The following is a 16,682-nucleotide window of genomic DNA, read 5'->3' on the forward strand; positions in this document are numbered from 1 at the left end:
AAATAGTGTTGATTGTGTGAAATCTTTTAGATGTTCGTCTACTCGCAATGAAAACATTAAATTACCACAAATTTCACTAACAAAATTTGCGGGAAACTACGAAAATCCGGCTCGAAGGACCACAATGTTGAATTGTTTATAGTTGTCCCGTCCGGGATTAATACTTTCGCTGTTCTATGATCATAGTTTTCGAACAAATCTCTATTTTTAGACAATTATAATTTATAGTAGAATAGTTTAAAGAAGCCCCATTTTGAATCACACATAGCTTTAAGTTTCACGGGAAAATTTAATGTACAGATACCGGTCTAAAATGTTTCGTCTGTTTATGGTTAATTAACATACTGTCGATCAAAGTACCATCCATAAAAAATTGTGGTATATAATATTTGAGATTTTATACTTGAAACATCATTCCAGATCTTTCAAGCAATAGTTCAGGTGAGTTGTTAATACGTATAACTACAATTAGATATGTGATTTTTAATATGAAATCTTCGGTTTTGTATAAAAAATGAAGGGTGCATATTTGTTTGAACAAAAAAAAATCATTCCTCCTTTATTATTTATTCTACTTTTAATACTCCTTTAGCTGGCAAAATATTAACCAATGATTTTGTCTCTTGCTTTCATGATTTTCCATCATTTAGACATCACGTTTCGTTTCAATCTTTGAACTATATGATTGTACTGAAATTTATAGTTAGGTAACTAGAAATTTAGCTGTATGAAATTAATATGGGTCTTTCCTATAATAAAATTTCCTCAGCCCGCTTCTTTCCGATAGGATCACTTTTAAAAGATGGTGACTGAAATTGATTTTTAATTTATTTTTCTAAAATTTCAGTGAAGTTAGAAACTTTAAATTCTTTTTCATGCACTCGTAAAGGATTAACCACTGGTAATTTCCAACTTATTATGAACCGTATTACATTGTACTTACTTTAAGAATACAAAATATTTCTTTTAGACCACGCCATCCGAAAATTGTTCGTTCTGTATTCATTTAAATACCGAAAGTTGCGTTTTGAGTGTTCAATGTAGTGAAAGTGATAGTTCCGTACTGCAAAACACTTTCGGGACGCTCTGGAGTAGACAAGTGACTCTAACCACTTCAATGTTGACAGTTGACAGTTTCACTTCGATGTTTTTACATAACCTCAAATTTTCAATTTTCTCTCATTATCATACAAATAACTATAAAACAAAGGTTGCTAGTTTAACCCCAATATAACAGGATTATTGAAAAAATACGCGTAGTTAGTTCTTTGCGAGTGCAGCATTACTAAAATTTTATAATATAAAAAGATTAAGACTCATTCTAGTCACCACCTTTTGAGGGGGATATTTCGAAATAGAGTGAGCTATAACTTTTGTTATAGGAAAGCATATTTTAATTTCATATCAACAAGTACACCCAACGATTTCTTCATATTCATTCATATTTATTTGTTTATCACAACACTTGAGTAGCAACCTTCGTATTAGAGATGATTGCTTTGATATTTGGTAATTGTTTTGCTCCATTCCAGACATACAATGAAATACTTACAAATTCTGTGTCTTCTAATCGTATCTCTCCTCGTAATAACTCCAGCATTTGGTGAACTGCCTCATATATTCAAGAAGTCATCGCTTATGTTTCACCCATGGTTTGAAAAAAGTGAAGATGGTAACATCAAAGGTACCCTCGATTTAGAGCATAAAGGACCTCATCATAATTTCGAAGCATATTGGAATAAGGTGCTCAAAGGACCAAATAAAGGTAATTCCACCTGGCATATTGGTGGTACTTGGAAGTTAAAGAGATCTCCTAAACAATCTTGGGAACAAATTGAAAGAAACAGTTTCTACACTAACCAATAATACGATATATCTGTATTACAGCAACACTACTATACTTCAGCTTGTCATTAAAAGAATTACTTAGTGTATTTCCTTGTAGTGTAAAAATAATAAATGTTGTAACTGCATGACATTTTGAGTTTCAATTCAATTAAATTCAGAATATGGATAACCTCGAGCAATCCGATGGATATTGCGAAGGATCTGGAATATCAACTTTCTACATAAATTGAGACCATACGGTTAGCCTTCCTCACTTATTGATTGGCTTGGTAATTTGCAAAGACTCGTGATCCCCAGAGCTGCATGTGTCACAGGATAGCACACTGGTGTCGTTTTATAAATTAAGCTAACATATAATGACGTAGACAACAGAATATTACTATAAATGCCGATCAACAGACACCCAGGCTACTATTCTTACAAAAAATACGTAAGCTGCGGCTCCGTACTTGATCCAGTCTGAAGATGAAAGCTTCATAAAAGTTTGGAGCCTTCTTTGACATCAAAATATACTTCGCAACAGCTTCTAATTCTCGACAAAGCCTAGATTCGTCCATCTTGGAGTATTGCTCGCGCATTAGGAGCAACTTAGAGCTCAGGAAAAGGTAGTTGAGCTGAATTTATTTTACTGATACTACCAACAACATTAACACCGAGTTCAAGAATCTTACTTTTGGAGAAGTCCAAGCCTGTGGAATCAACTACCAAGGCATGTCTTACCGAAACACTACAGCCTACAGAAGCTCAAGACCAATGTGTATAGGCATCTATTCACTGCAGGAATCACTCGAGCTAATCAATAAACAAAAGGATAAATCCTATGGTGTGTGCTTTTCACATGGAAAAGTTTTCATTCATTATAGTTGAAAGACTGAGAAATTCTCACTTAAATTTCAGCCATTTTGAACGCATAAACAACTGTATAAGTGATTTTTCTGAAAATTGAGTGCGGCGTTTGCTTACTCTGGACCTAAAGCTCATTCGAATGGACATTTTCATGGCCTTATTGACGTGGTTTAAGTGAAATGAGTTGTTTTTTATATCAGGTTATAGCTTTAGATGGAACCACCACTATACACCTGAGTCAAAAAAACAGTCGAGACAATGGATTGCAAGGGGCAAACCTGTTGCAAAAAAGTGTTTTCTATCAGGACAAGCAGGACAAGGCATCTTCTCACACTTCGGTGATCCTAAACTTAGAAGAGACTATTATGGGAACTAAAAATGATTGTGAAAAAAATATTTCTTTGTTAGGTCGGAAATCTTTCAGATAACCCTCGTAAGTTGCATCTAGATGTTTATTTTTTATTTCTTATCCTGCAATAAGCTCTGCTACACCCTATATTATATTCAGTTCTAATTCTGTGTTTTACGTTACAAAATTAAATTAAATCTTTCAACGTTACTGTTAATTATGTTATTAAAAGCGTAGTTATCTAATATTATTATCCTGTTCATAATAGACAGACATGTGGGGTTCGAATTTTGTTCAATAGCTATTTAAATTGATTGAGTAAACACCTGTATCTACCTGTTAACCGATAAAGCGTTCGCTCTCGACTCGAATTTCAGGAAATAACAATAAAACCAGAAAAATTATGTTTATTTTCGAAAATTACAACGACGCATATGTTACAATTCATTGTGTAATCTTTTTTAGCTTCATACACTTTTTCCATTGATGTTCAATAATTTTTTTTATAACAAGAATCGTCAAGTTCCTAGCCAGTAACTGCCGATATCACCTCTTCATTGTTGGAAAATCCTTAACCACTGAGCTATTTGAAGTTTGGGAACTGAAAATAATCCGAGGGGGCTAAATTTGGTGTCAATATTGAACATTTAGCTGTTTAAAAGATTTGGTAATGTAGAAAAAATTCAATTGCGGTGTTTCAAAAGACGTTTATAAGATTGTGTAAATAAATATAGAAAAAATTCAATTGCGGTGTTTCAAAAGACGTTTATAGGATTGTGTAAATAAATATAGAAAAATTTCAATTGCGGTGTTTCGAAAGACGTTTATAGGATTGTGTAAATAAATATAGAAAAATTTCAATTGTGGTGTTTCAAAAGACGTCTATAAGATTGTGCAAATAAATGTAGAAAAAATTCAATTGCGGTGTTTCAAAAGACGTTTATAAGATTGTGACTGGCGCCAAAACCGAATCTAAACAACAATTGATAGTACAGTACATTTTGAAGCAAATGGTCGCCTGTTTTTCCGTACTAACTAGACATGTCGCAATCATTCATTAGAGAAACTTAAAACGACAAAATTCTGAATGGTGAATTAGCATTTGTTTGCCAGAAGAATTAGGAAAAGCAATCGCAGAAGACGAATCATTCCTCGCCACGATAACGAGTGTTCTCACACATCAGTTCAACCAAAAACGTTTTTGAACAGTCAAAACATCGAAATAATCATCTTCCGTACAGTCTTCATTTGGAACTCAATGATTTCTTCTTATTCTTGCATATTAAAAATAAATTGTTGATTGATGCATCCAAATCACATATTTCGGAGATATCTCAATCGAAATGGAAAAAATGCTTCGACAATACGTTCAAATGTATGTAAAAGTGTATTGATCTTAATGGAAAAAATTTTGAAAATCAATAAAGCAATACCCTAATTATAAAACTTTAAAAAGCAAACCTTATATAATCTCTTTAGCGTATTTCTATCATTTCCTCTTAAAGTACCTCAGTATTTAGTATATTCCGAACCTATTAATGTTTTGGTGTCTTTAATATATAGTATAACAGTTATTTTCCATTAATCATCCATTTTTTGTCCGGTTTCTATTAAAAAAGTTCTGTTGAGTAACGAAATATCCTAATCTAAACTAAGCTAGGCTATATTGACTATATTGACTAATATTTGAGTTAACAGTGATTGTTTTAAAGGTTTAGTTTGGTTGCTGCAGCTTGGTTGGGATATCACTGCAATTGTACAGACGTGGACATCGAAAAATTATAACTTTTGAACTTTTAACTCAGAAAAAATCACTGGTGAAAACCGGGGGTGTATCTAATGCTATTTACATCTCTTGTTATATAAATAATTCATGTTCAACTATCAAATAATGGATTATTAAGAGGATAATGACATGTAATTACTAGATTATTTATTGATTTATCGAAATTCAAATCGAAATATGAGCTGCAATATTACCTTGCTAATTTTTGGATTTATTTGGTTTAATTTCTATAAATGTAATATAATAAAGCGGCATATTAAATAATCTATTAATGAAACTAAAATATTTTTTGATTTCCGACACTTTTTATTAGTAACCATACGAACTGGTTACATAAAAAGAAGTCATTTATCTTTCCTAGGTTATAAAATATGACAAGTGAGGCGGATTCTGTAATGTGATTCTTGAAATGTACCTGTTTTAAAAAAAAGCGGCAGCTGACCAGTTTGACGCAGGTAAATAACCGGAGAACGCTGGTTGTGAATGTTTTCATAAAGAAAATTAGAGACATACGATACGTATTTGAATAATCCAATATTAAGCTTCCTTAACAAGATTTTCCAAATTTGATATCATTTGATTTCTATAAAAGAATCAATTAAAAGTTGCGTATCAACATTTGGCGGATAGTTGAGACTAGTTCTGAAGTTGTACGGATTCACATCTTGTATTTTGAGCGTTAGAGTGATTTCCATTATAAATTTAACCCAAAAAACATGCAATAACTTTTCTACAAGTAAAATTCTATAATGAAGACTACTGTTAGTCTGATTTGTTTACATTAGCGCGAGAAACTTCGTAACAGCGAAAGACAGACACGAATTCCACCTATTATAATCCAGATTACAAGGAAAAATACTTGTAGAAATCTGTAAGTCGAGTGTAAATCAAGTTATGAGCTGATGTATATTAGCTAAACATAAACACGCGATAAACATTCAGTGTCACACGTTTATTATAATGTACATATATTGCGAGGAAAATTACTTGTAAAGCTCTCGACAACTATAAAATTTCAAGTCATCATTCATTTCTTGAAAAACAACAAAATTTCAATACTGAAATTGCCGGCAGCTGATTAGGAATACTTTTGACTGTTTTAAAATAAGTTACCTTGAAGATGTTTCATAATTAATTTTAAATCGACTGTCTTCTGAAGATGCCTTACTTTACCAATAAACCTTGAATAAAACCTTTCATAGATTAGATTAGATTTCATTAGATTTTCCTCTAATTTGTAGGAAAATGTTTAAAACTCGCTATAAACAACTGTTTAATACGGAAAAAAATAGAAACGGAGAGTCAAAGTTACTTAAAATTTGAGGTATCGCTTACGAGATCTCAAGTTATATTGCCAGTCTTAATTTCCACATATCGTATAAAATCCACTAGTCCTATAACTGAAGCATTTATTTTTAATATGGAATCAGATATAGCTTTTCCAGTATCTGTGTTTTAATTAGGTATATGATTATTAGGGAGCTACTAAGTTGTGATTACTGTGGGCTGTTTTATGTATAGTTTTTTTTATAATATTGATCCTTAATTGAAAATTTCCCATCCATATCGTTAGTTACTTAGGTTCTCGAGAATTTGAGTCCTATCAAATGCTGACATATCAATTTTTTGTTTGTTTATTGAAGACATTGGTTATTTGAATTTCTACGTCGATATATTTGTATATACTGTACGTGAAGGACCATTTTAATGGATAATAAACAATTTATTGAATAACCATTGAGGTAGTTTAAAAATATATAATTATTCAACAAAAAAAAAACAATTACATAATTATAAAGAAGCTTTACAATGTTCTGTTGGTTCTTTCATAATAAAAATTGAGTCGAATGTTTGAAAACAAACACAATTGATTATTATGACTTATGATTTTTGAAACAATACCCTATTATTTGTAATTACCTTGCAATAATGGAATCTGTGCGTTTTGTAGTTAATACTGAACAGACGGTGTTTGTTAATCAACCTCACGACCTATTTTCTTTAAGTGAATCATATATAATGTGCTGGAAAAACGTCATCTTATTGAGCTTTCCACATGTGTAAAAACTACTTTAAAAAAAGTAAAAAAAAAAGCAAAGACAGGCTCATACTTGACAATATTTTTTCAATCTACCCCAATTTAGTTTCTAATTTGTTTCTTTCCATAAAAATGATGTAATTTATGATGAAGTATTCGTAGTAAATCGATGAGGATATTCAATTTGATAGTCCTGATGTTCAATAGACAGATCTACTTCATACTTTAACTAAGCTGTAGAATAAGTTCGTGAAAGTTCGTGAAAGTAGTAATACTACATCCAAGTATTTGTTTTTGATATAAACATGAATACAGATTACTTAGAGATATATAAACATCGTACAGTAATATACTCTACTTCTAACATCTTGGATAATTCTGCACGACTCATAATACCAGAAGCCTATCACAATTTTCTGCAGAAATGTCTCTATAAATCACCAGAAGCTTTCAGCTTCTCATAGTTAACTTCAATTAAATAAAATCTGTTCTAGTTAACTGATATTATTCCAATTTTATATTTATTGAACGCTAATTTCATAAAACTTCAGTTATAAGTAACTCACGACTAAATGTATCCAAATGAAACAGATTTTAGTGATTTAACAGATAACTTTAGTTATCACCATGAAAATTAAATTCATCGTGGTTAACCCTAGCTAACTCTATTCATCCAAAGCCAATAGTCAATTATAGCCAACTTTAGGTTACTAATGCTAATTTTAGTTGATCATTGTTGTCTCATAAACTTTTATTAATTCTCGTTAACTCTATTTTTATATTTCACTCTGGCTGGTTAACTCTTCTTAACCGAACTCTAGTTCTGTTAACTTCAATCTGTTCTAGTTAACTGTTCTTATTTTAGTTATAGAATTGTTGAACGATAATTTCATAAAACTTCAGTTATAAGTAACTCACGACTAAATGTATCCAAATGAAATAGATTTTAGTGATTCAATAGTTAACTTTAGTTATCACCATGAAAATTAAATTCATCGTGGTTAAGCCTAGCTAACTCTATTCATCCAAAGCCAATAGTCAATTATAGCCAACTTTAGGTTACTAATGCTAATTTTAGTTGATCATTGTTGTCTCATAAACTTTTATTAATTCTCGTTAACTCTATTTTTATATTTCACTCTGGCTGGTTAACTCTTCTTAACCGAACTCTAGTTCTGTTAACTTCAATCTGTTCTAGTTAACTGTTCTTATTTTAGTTATAGAATTGTTGAACGATAATTTCATAAAATTTCAGTTATAAGTAACTCACGACTAAATGTATCCAAATGAAATAGATTTTAGTGATTTAACAGATAACTTTAGTTATCACCATGAAAATTAAATTCATCGTAGTTAACCCTAGCTAACTCTATTCATCCAAAGCCAATAGTCAATTATAGCCAACTTTAGGTTACTAATGCTAATTTTAGTTGATCATTGTTGTCTCATAAACTTTTATTAATTCTCGTTAACTCTATTTTTAGAGTTCACTCTGGCTGGTTAACTTCACTTAACCGAACTCTAGTTCTGTTAACTTCAATCTGTTCTAGTTAAATGTTCTTATTTCAGTTATAGAATTGTTGAACGATAATTTCATAAAACTTCAGTTATAAGTAACTCACGACTAAATGTATCCAAATGAAATAGATTTTAGTGATTCAATAGTTAACTTTAGTTATCACCATGAAAATTGAATTCATTGTGGTTAACTCTAGCTAACTGTATTCAACCACAGTCAATTCCAGTCAACTTCAGGTTGATAACTTTCATTAAACCTCGTTATCTGTACTTTCAAATTTTACTTTGACTGGTTAACTTTAACTAACTGGTTGACTCTTATTAACTGTAGTACAACTCAAGTTAACAATGGATTATTATGATTGACTCCAGATGACTAAAGTTAACTGTGTGTCATTCAAGTTAGTTCTAGTTTATTCTAGACAACCATAACCCAATTATGGTTCATTCAATTCTAGGTGATACACCTTAACTTTAGGTTAGTATATAAATACTATATAAAGCTCTAATTGAATCTAGTGAAGTTTATAAGCTTTCAATTAACTCTATTTATAAATTTAGTTTAACTAACCTCGGCAATTATACTTGGGAAACCTGAATTTAGAAACACGTCAATATTTTACAGTATAGAAATGTCTGTTTCATTATACTGTTTGTAGGTCCTAAATTTTTTCCTTAGGATATGTTGAAGCATATTTATTGATCTGAGCAATTTTGAATCGTTTGATTTTTGAATGAGCCTTGTATCTTTTTTATCTCTTTTTTTTTAGACGGTCGGCAATGTAACGATCGCTTAAAAAATTCGCCTTTAGTGGCAAATACGATTGATGCTTTAGTAGGGTAATTTGTCAGAAAAATTTTGACACGATGGTTCTTTGGAGCATCTGCCGACCGATTCGTTCCGGACATTAGTCCGGGAAAAGGAATCAAGCTGTCATTGTCTAGGAGTGTGGAGCATCACCACCACAAATGAGACATGAAGATGAGATATTGACGAAAAGAATAACAAATGACTCAATACAGAGCAACTTGTGTTCGTTCGTCGAGGTGAGGGTCAATGGAATTTGATAAACAGGATGGGTATTAAATAAAACTACAACTCATTTTTCGGACAAACTCAAGTTATTTATTTATATATTTCTTAGAATTTTGTTGTATATCTTATAAAGTAGTTTTTTCAACTCATTATTACACATGAATTGATTGATTCAATAAAATAAATAATTGTTGTATCACTTATTAAATATATTTCCAAAACGAAGCCTCGATGCCGGTTGTATTTCATTCTGGTTTGAAAATAATAGCGACTTTCAATAATATGCTATAATCTACGTTAGTAATCAATCAAAGAGACGCTAATGAATAGATACTTAGAGCCATCAAGTTTTCACCTTCACATTGCCAGAAGGCAAGTTCTGACAACCAGAGACGGGCTCATAAATTATGTCGCAAGAATGATAAACATTTTTACAAGTAATGTGAAGAAATTGAAGTACATTAATGTTCATAATTCATTCCCTTTTTACCCTATAAGGTGTAGAGGTGCTAAACTCATCATATAACTAAATGCTTATAAGAAGTTTCCAGACTGTTCTAACTTTCCCATGGTCTTGTACGATGTTGCTCACGCTTTTCCTTTTTTTCTTTTTCTTGGCATTTTACTACTACTATCCTCTCCATTCTTTGTAGGTGGCTCCACCATCCTAGTTGATTCCTAACTGAAATCTTGTATGGGTTCAGCTCGTTCTTGTTCATTTCAATTCCGTTTTATGTCAACATTTTCTTCTAGATACTTCTGGTTGTCTGTTAATATCAATATATCATCTGTGCAACTGCATACTAGGATGGTCCCAGAAGTAAGTACCTGGTCTGACTTAGAGATGGCGGTAGCTGCTTGAAAAAATCCACTGCCACGTTGTTAAGTATTTGTTTGGCAGTCATCAATAGTTTTTAGTGAATTTGTAAACATGGAAAAAACTGGCCTTAGCCCAATCAATGTAAAAGATGAAATAGATTCTATTCTTGGTGAGACTACTCCTTCGTTATCAACAGTAAAATATTGAGTTTAAACCTGCGAATGCCGCAGTGGTCGATCAAATGAGGTGACGACTCCAGAATTGTTAAAGAAAATCCACAAAGCGGTACTGGATAATCGTCGACTGGAAGTGAACTTAGGATTTATTGTTTCATTTGTTACAATTATTATTTCTTCGGTTGTCTGATGATAACATTAGTCTCTGGCTAACTTACAATGAAGACGGGTTGCATCTATTTGTTATAAACTCTATGAAGAAGACTCACTGATATATTAAAAGATCTATTGTTGTTTTCCTTCACTAACTACTATATGTGAATCCAGTAGTTTTTTATTCTTATTCTTTCAATAAATTTTCTTAACTTAATTCGGGCGATTCGAGTCCTTTTGCTCTATCCATTATGCTGGTCTGAAGCTCTGTGATTTTCTACTATTATGCATCTAGAAAATCACGTGAATAGATATTTTCTCTTAGCAACCACAGAATCTCCAATCTTATCTCACAACCAACTTTATTATCTTTGCCTTTTGCGTTGAGAATCGTTATATATATTTGAAATTTATTACTTCTACTGTTTATTTGCACATTTTAGTTGTATTAAAGTAAGAGACTGAGTCCGGTCGTGCTTTAAAAATAGAACTAAATAATTACTTACAAAAAACAAGTTACCAAAAGAATAAGGTAATTCAACTTGCACATAGCTACCAGATAATTGCTTGTCTCGCTAATAGCTATGTCACGACAATGTTTTCATTTTATTTCGTTTTTTTATTAAATTCAGTAAATACATTCGGTATTGGCATTTATTTTGATAATTTTTATCAAAAATTACCCGCCACGTTCTTAATGAGTAAGTATTTACGTGTATATATATATATATATATATATATGAGAAATCATATTTCTTTTGTGTTTGGTTTATTAAAATTTTTTGTGAAAATTAATTGATTAGAATAATGAGTTAAACTCAAATCCATGACGGTATTTTGGAGTTGATATATATTTAAACGTTTTATAACAAAAAGTCCCCTTGTGCAGCATTGTGTTAACATTCTTTGACCTTAAGATCTACCAGCAAATTACATTTAGCTCAAATTACTACTCAGGTCTTACTCAACAGCACTCTTACTATTCTTTTACATTATGAATACTAACTTTTAAAAATTTACTGACCAGTAAGGTTTATTAATCATAATATTCGATTATTTTTTCTTTTCCCGATATTGTAAACAGCGGATTTTGACACTGTTTTGAAGGAAGTAAGTAATAATTACCAAAAATATATCTATTGCCCTTGACGCAGGCTGTAAGTCGACTTACCACTCTTTTGGTGTTGATAGTTGATGTCATTTAATCAACAGCAATGTTCCGATCAACTCGCTTCGAATTTTGGTGATGAAGCACCATCTGGAGCCACCGTTTTTTGCTAGTTTTCCGAATTCGTCTTTTGCTACAGGATAAATTTCGTGAAGGTCGTCAAAAATCGGCGTAAACCGATATTGCAAGACCGTCATCTGATGTACCGTGAGATTGAGACATACTTTGGAATTAGTTCCACTCGAATGATAACTGCTGGCGTAGATTGGTGTAGAGAAATGTTGAAAAAATTAAATCGCGGTGCTTCAAAACACGTCTATAAGATCGTGATAAACGATGAATCATGTACTGTTCCATTGTAGGAACGTAGAACGTTCAATTCTGAATGGTACTCCGGCATATGTTTGCCAGAAAAAATCAGGCAAAGCAATCGTAGAAGACGAATCGTTCTTCACCACGACAATAACAGCTCTCACATATCAGTTAAAAAAATAACGTTTTAGAAAAGTCAAAACATCAAATTGATGGGTGATAGCTCGTACGGTCCTTGTTTCGCGCCCAATGATATCTTCTTATTTCCCCAGATCAAAAATAGATTGTGAGGTCAACGTTTTTCTACAACTGGATTGATGTGTTCAAATCACAAGTTTTAGAGGTACCTTAATCGGTATGAAATGCCTCGACAATTGGTTCGAATGCATTAATAGAGAAGATTTCCAAATACAAAAGACTAATACAGCAGATTTTTCGTGAATGTACGCCACAAGCACGATTTCCGACATCAAGCCATACTTACTAATACTTCTTTTTCAATTTCTCTCAATTTTTGATATTAAACAGTCAGCTTGATGTTGATTCTATGTTAATTTTTGTTGTCAATTTTTTGCATTTTTCTAATTGACTGAAATTTGCAATTCTTCAGAAAATGTTTTTGTCTTAATACGGTCTAGTTTGCACCCGGTTCAGACTTAACCGGGTAGAATATTCCAGGAAGGCAATTAGGGATTTTCAAATATTTTCATCAATGTGAACGTTCATTTATTCAGCCTGGATCAAGCTTCTGATCCTTACATCCATGGAAAAATATTCTGTAAATCTACTAAAATGGTAATTACATTGATAAGGTTGGGCAAACAACTTTATAATATAATTTATCCAAATTTAGTTCACGGAACTTAGTTGGAAGCGACTATGTCTTATACTGAACATTTCGTAGCCATTGAGGAATTGCTTTAGAGTTTGATGCTGAAGACAGTACTGCTATTACAAAGGTACAAAATATTGTAGCAAAAGTTTTATTGACAAAACAACTAACCTTTATACATTACAGTTTTATTATAAAAACTATAAACAATTAAGGAAAATATCTTAATAGAATCTGTTAAAACTGGTGAAGAATTTGTGAAGAATATTTCAAAAATTTCAGGAAAAATGGATAATTCAGAGAATAAAAAATGTTAAACCGTCTTGGAAAAAATCAAAGCTAACAAATTTACGATATTAAGAATGGAAAGGTATAGAATTTTCAGATTCAATTCACTTTAAATATACTCCAGATACCTCCATAGATGTTGAAAAGAGCTTTTCGAATAAAGAAATATATTGTCAGACAAAAGGCAAAATATCCGGATATATAACTTGAAAAAACACTTTGTCATAAATTTTAATCAACGATATTTTGAGTTGTTTTTAGAATAGACAGATTTTTCATTTATATGTATATGAAACTTTGTAAATAAATTGTATATTCTTAGAAAAAAAAATATACAAAATGTGTATTTCATGAATTTATGTACTTATTTTGGGCATATTTTGCCATTTTTACTGCATATACATATAATAAATTCATCTGAAGGGTCTGGAAACCGAACCCAATTTCTGTAAAGTGGATTGAAATAGCCCTAGCGCGGCGCTGCTATGTAGAGATGCTAGAGATAAACATCGGATAGGGCAGAGATGAGAATTTTGACAACATTTTTACAAATATTGTTATTTGTATTCATTAACTTCTTTTTTTTTCTAACAATTCATTACTTATAGAAATAATAATAACTATTATTATTAGGTTAGCACAATTTGACACCATTTCTTGATTACAACTCTGATCTGCAGGGCCGGATTAAGCTAGAGGCTTGGGGGGGCTATAGCCCCGGGCCCCAGGTCCAAGAGGGCCACATCATTTGGAAATCATTCTGTATTTTTTGATGTGTTGATACCACAAATCTAACGTATTGATATTATTTTGTGAATTTTTCCGGGTTTTCGAATTCGTTAAGGGGCCCCCCGTCATTATTTTAGCCCCGGGCCTTATCAATCTTAATCCGGCCCTGTTGATCTGGCCACAGAGTGGTTAGGTTTCCAGACCTGTATGTAAAGGCCGCTGCAAGACAACGTGCAATGTAGTGCAAGACGCAATATTTCTTGATCGAAACCATACGCAGATGAAGTTATGTTTCATGCAAGATCTCTCACTTGCAACATTATCGGTTTGGTGTCATTTTTATTGCTTACAAGCTGAAATTCTAGTGAAAAATCTAGTAACTTTTGCCTTAACAACCAACCTGTCCATCAGGCTCCAAAAGTAAGACAGCCTCCGATATAATTATTGATTGCGATTCACTGACCACTTCACTTCGTTACGTATTTTTCATTTTCAAACCGGCCAACAAATATTTAACAAAAATTGAGGTTAGGAATTTGTTTGCTTTTACTAATGGAATTTTTTAGTGGCAGCCATGATGCAACATAATATCAAGCGACGTGCACTTTTTGACTATGCAATATTTTGACTCTGCATGCAATTTCTTGCACGTTGTCTTGCACGTTGTCTTGCACCATCTCAAGCGGCCTTAATACCGTGGACTAATGGACTAATCAAGGACTAATAATAAAGCTCTTTGATACGTGAATTCGATACACATAAAACAGATTAAAATTGGTGGCAGCCAAGTTCAAATTAACAGCAATCGACGTGAAAATCTTGCAATAAATTATTATTTTCATTGGGACCAATTGGAGGTGTTATTTTAAGAATAATTCAAGCATATCTCAATTAATTCTACTTATTCAGCCACTTCCGTTTTAAGGTAGGTAAACGGAAGTTTATATCTTATAATTTTGATAGTTGAATAAAGACAAATTCCAACAGTTAGGAAATGACTAATGATTATTCGTCATTGTTAACTATTATAAATAATATTTACGGTTGCCAACTGTCTATCAGTGACCGAACAAATTCACTTATCATTCACAAGAATCAGTAAGCACGAATTACAGTTTTCCAAGTTGATATATAAAAGTAAAAGTTATAACAAGAACAAGAAATAATAAAAGAAGTAATAAGATAACGAAACTTTAACTAACAATTAATGAAAGTAGAGCCCAATAAATCAAAATTGAACAGACACAACAAGTAAATCCTTTGATATTGATGGCAAGTCATAATAGATAGAAAATATTGAAATTTAAACTAAAATAGCGAAAGGCATTGAAAAATTTGAAAAATATTGATGAGATTTAATACAATTTTATGCAACAGATGAAATGAACAGAAATGATAATTCTGACAACATATGCGACGGAGTCAACATATAAAGGCCGGGTCACACTTGTCATGCACCACTCCGAACCGATTTCGCTCCAACGAACGGATTGGTGCGGTATCGGAAGGGATAAGCACACATGTCCTTCGCACTTTCCAATTTCCAGCTCCAGTTCGATACATTCACTACCAATTTCGATTCAATGTACAAAATATTAAAAAATTTAGCGGCTGTCATTTATTCATGGTGGCACTTTGTTTGGATGAAAAAGAAAGCCAGTGACATTCATGAAGACGAGAGGAAAACGCAGATTTTGGATTAGCAGGCAGTTTGGTTTGTCTTCGGGGAGCTAATTTTAGAAACCTAAAATGTTTTTGAATCGATATTTTGTTCTGATTTCACCACAAATGGTATAATATTGAATATCAGTACAACTCGGTTGATTCGATCAATTACTAGAGAACAAGACATCATTTAGATAATTGCAAAAATGCGCAGATATAGTGTAATTAGTTGAATCCACCATTTGGTAAATGGGCCTAAATTATTCTAAGCAATATTTCCCAAAATGTACACTACAGAAAAATAGGTTTCTCGGAATATTTCTGAGGCATACTTGATTTTTAAAAACTTCAATTTTGTTAGGTTTCAGTTTTTTCTCAAACAGGACTAAACTTCAAAAAATAAAAAATTGATTCAAAAATATTTTCACTGGTTTTTAAACAGAAAATGTGAATAAAAACTAATACGACCCACGGTTAGGTCTCTAATTAAGTCTCAGTTTATTTATACATTGTACATTTCGATTTGTAATGTAATAAATACACTTTTTTGTATAAGGAAAAACACGTTCATTAACCCAAGACGTGTTTTAGACGATGTTGATGGCCATTTAGTTTAATAGACAAAAAATAAGCTATATACAAGAGGTAACTGTTTATGAATACGCAGCGTATTCAACGTTAATTCATCGTACCATCAAGTCCATCACTAACTGCTACCGGATACCATCGGATTCCATCCATTGGAAGAAGAATATAATATAAGAGATATAAATATCCCAACAGGATTAACGTTTGTTGTTGGAGCTGTCTTCGTACCGTTGAAAAAATAGCTTTGAGAGTTAACGAGCGTATAGTGAGGACGATTGTTCTCTAATCAAGTCGTTAACAAATACAGAACTTTATTTAAGTGGTAAAAGCACAATAATAAAACTGATTTCAGTGTGAGATACTTCCTTCATGTTTTAAATTTATATATATATTGAACGCTAGAATACTATTGAAGATTTTTTTTCGTAGTTTTCGAAAAATTATTGACGTACCATCATGTAACTCGCTAAGTACGTAAATCTTCTGTTTGTGTTACAGACTTTGCTTTTAGGATTCTCTTTGGCATTTGG

General features: G+C 32.0%; 1 long non-coding RNA gene across 1 annotated transcript; it reads left to right on the forward strand.

Moving 5' to 3' along the window:
- The first annotated feature begins 410 nt into the window (after nt 1–410).
- On the forward strand, nt 411–3,788 carry LOC130441477 (uncharacterized). The gene is made up of 2 exons (XR_008909619.1): nt 411–441; nt 1,533–3,788. It is a non-coding gene; the product is annotated as an uncharacterized LOC130441477 (long non-coding RNA).
- The last annotated feature ends 12,894 nt before the right edge of the window (nt 3,789–16,682 follow it).

Source organism: Diorhabda sublineata, chromosome 3 (assembly GCF_026230105.1).
Source record: "Diorhabda sublineata isolate icDioSubl1.1 chromosome 3, icDioSubl1.1, whole genome shotgun sequence".
NCBI classification, from domain to species: domain Eukaryota; kingdom Metazoa; phylum Arthropoda; class Insecta; order Coleoptera; family Chrysomelidae; genus Diorhabda; species Diorhabda sublineata.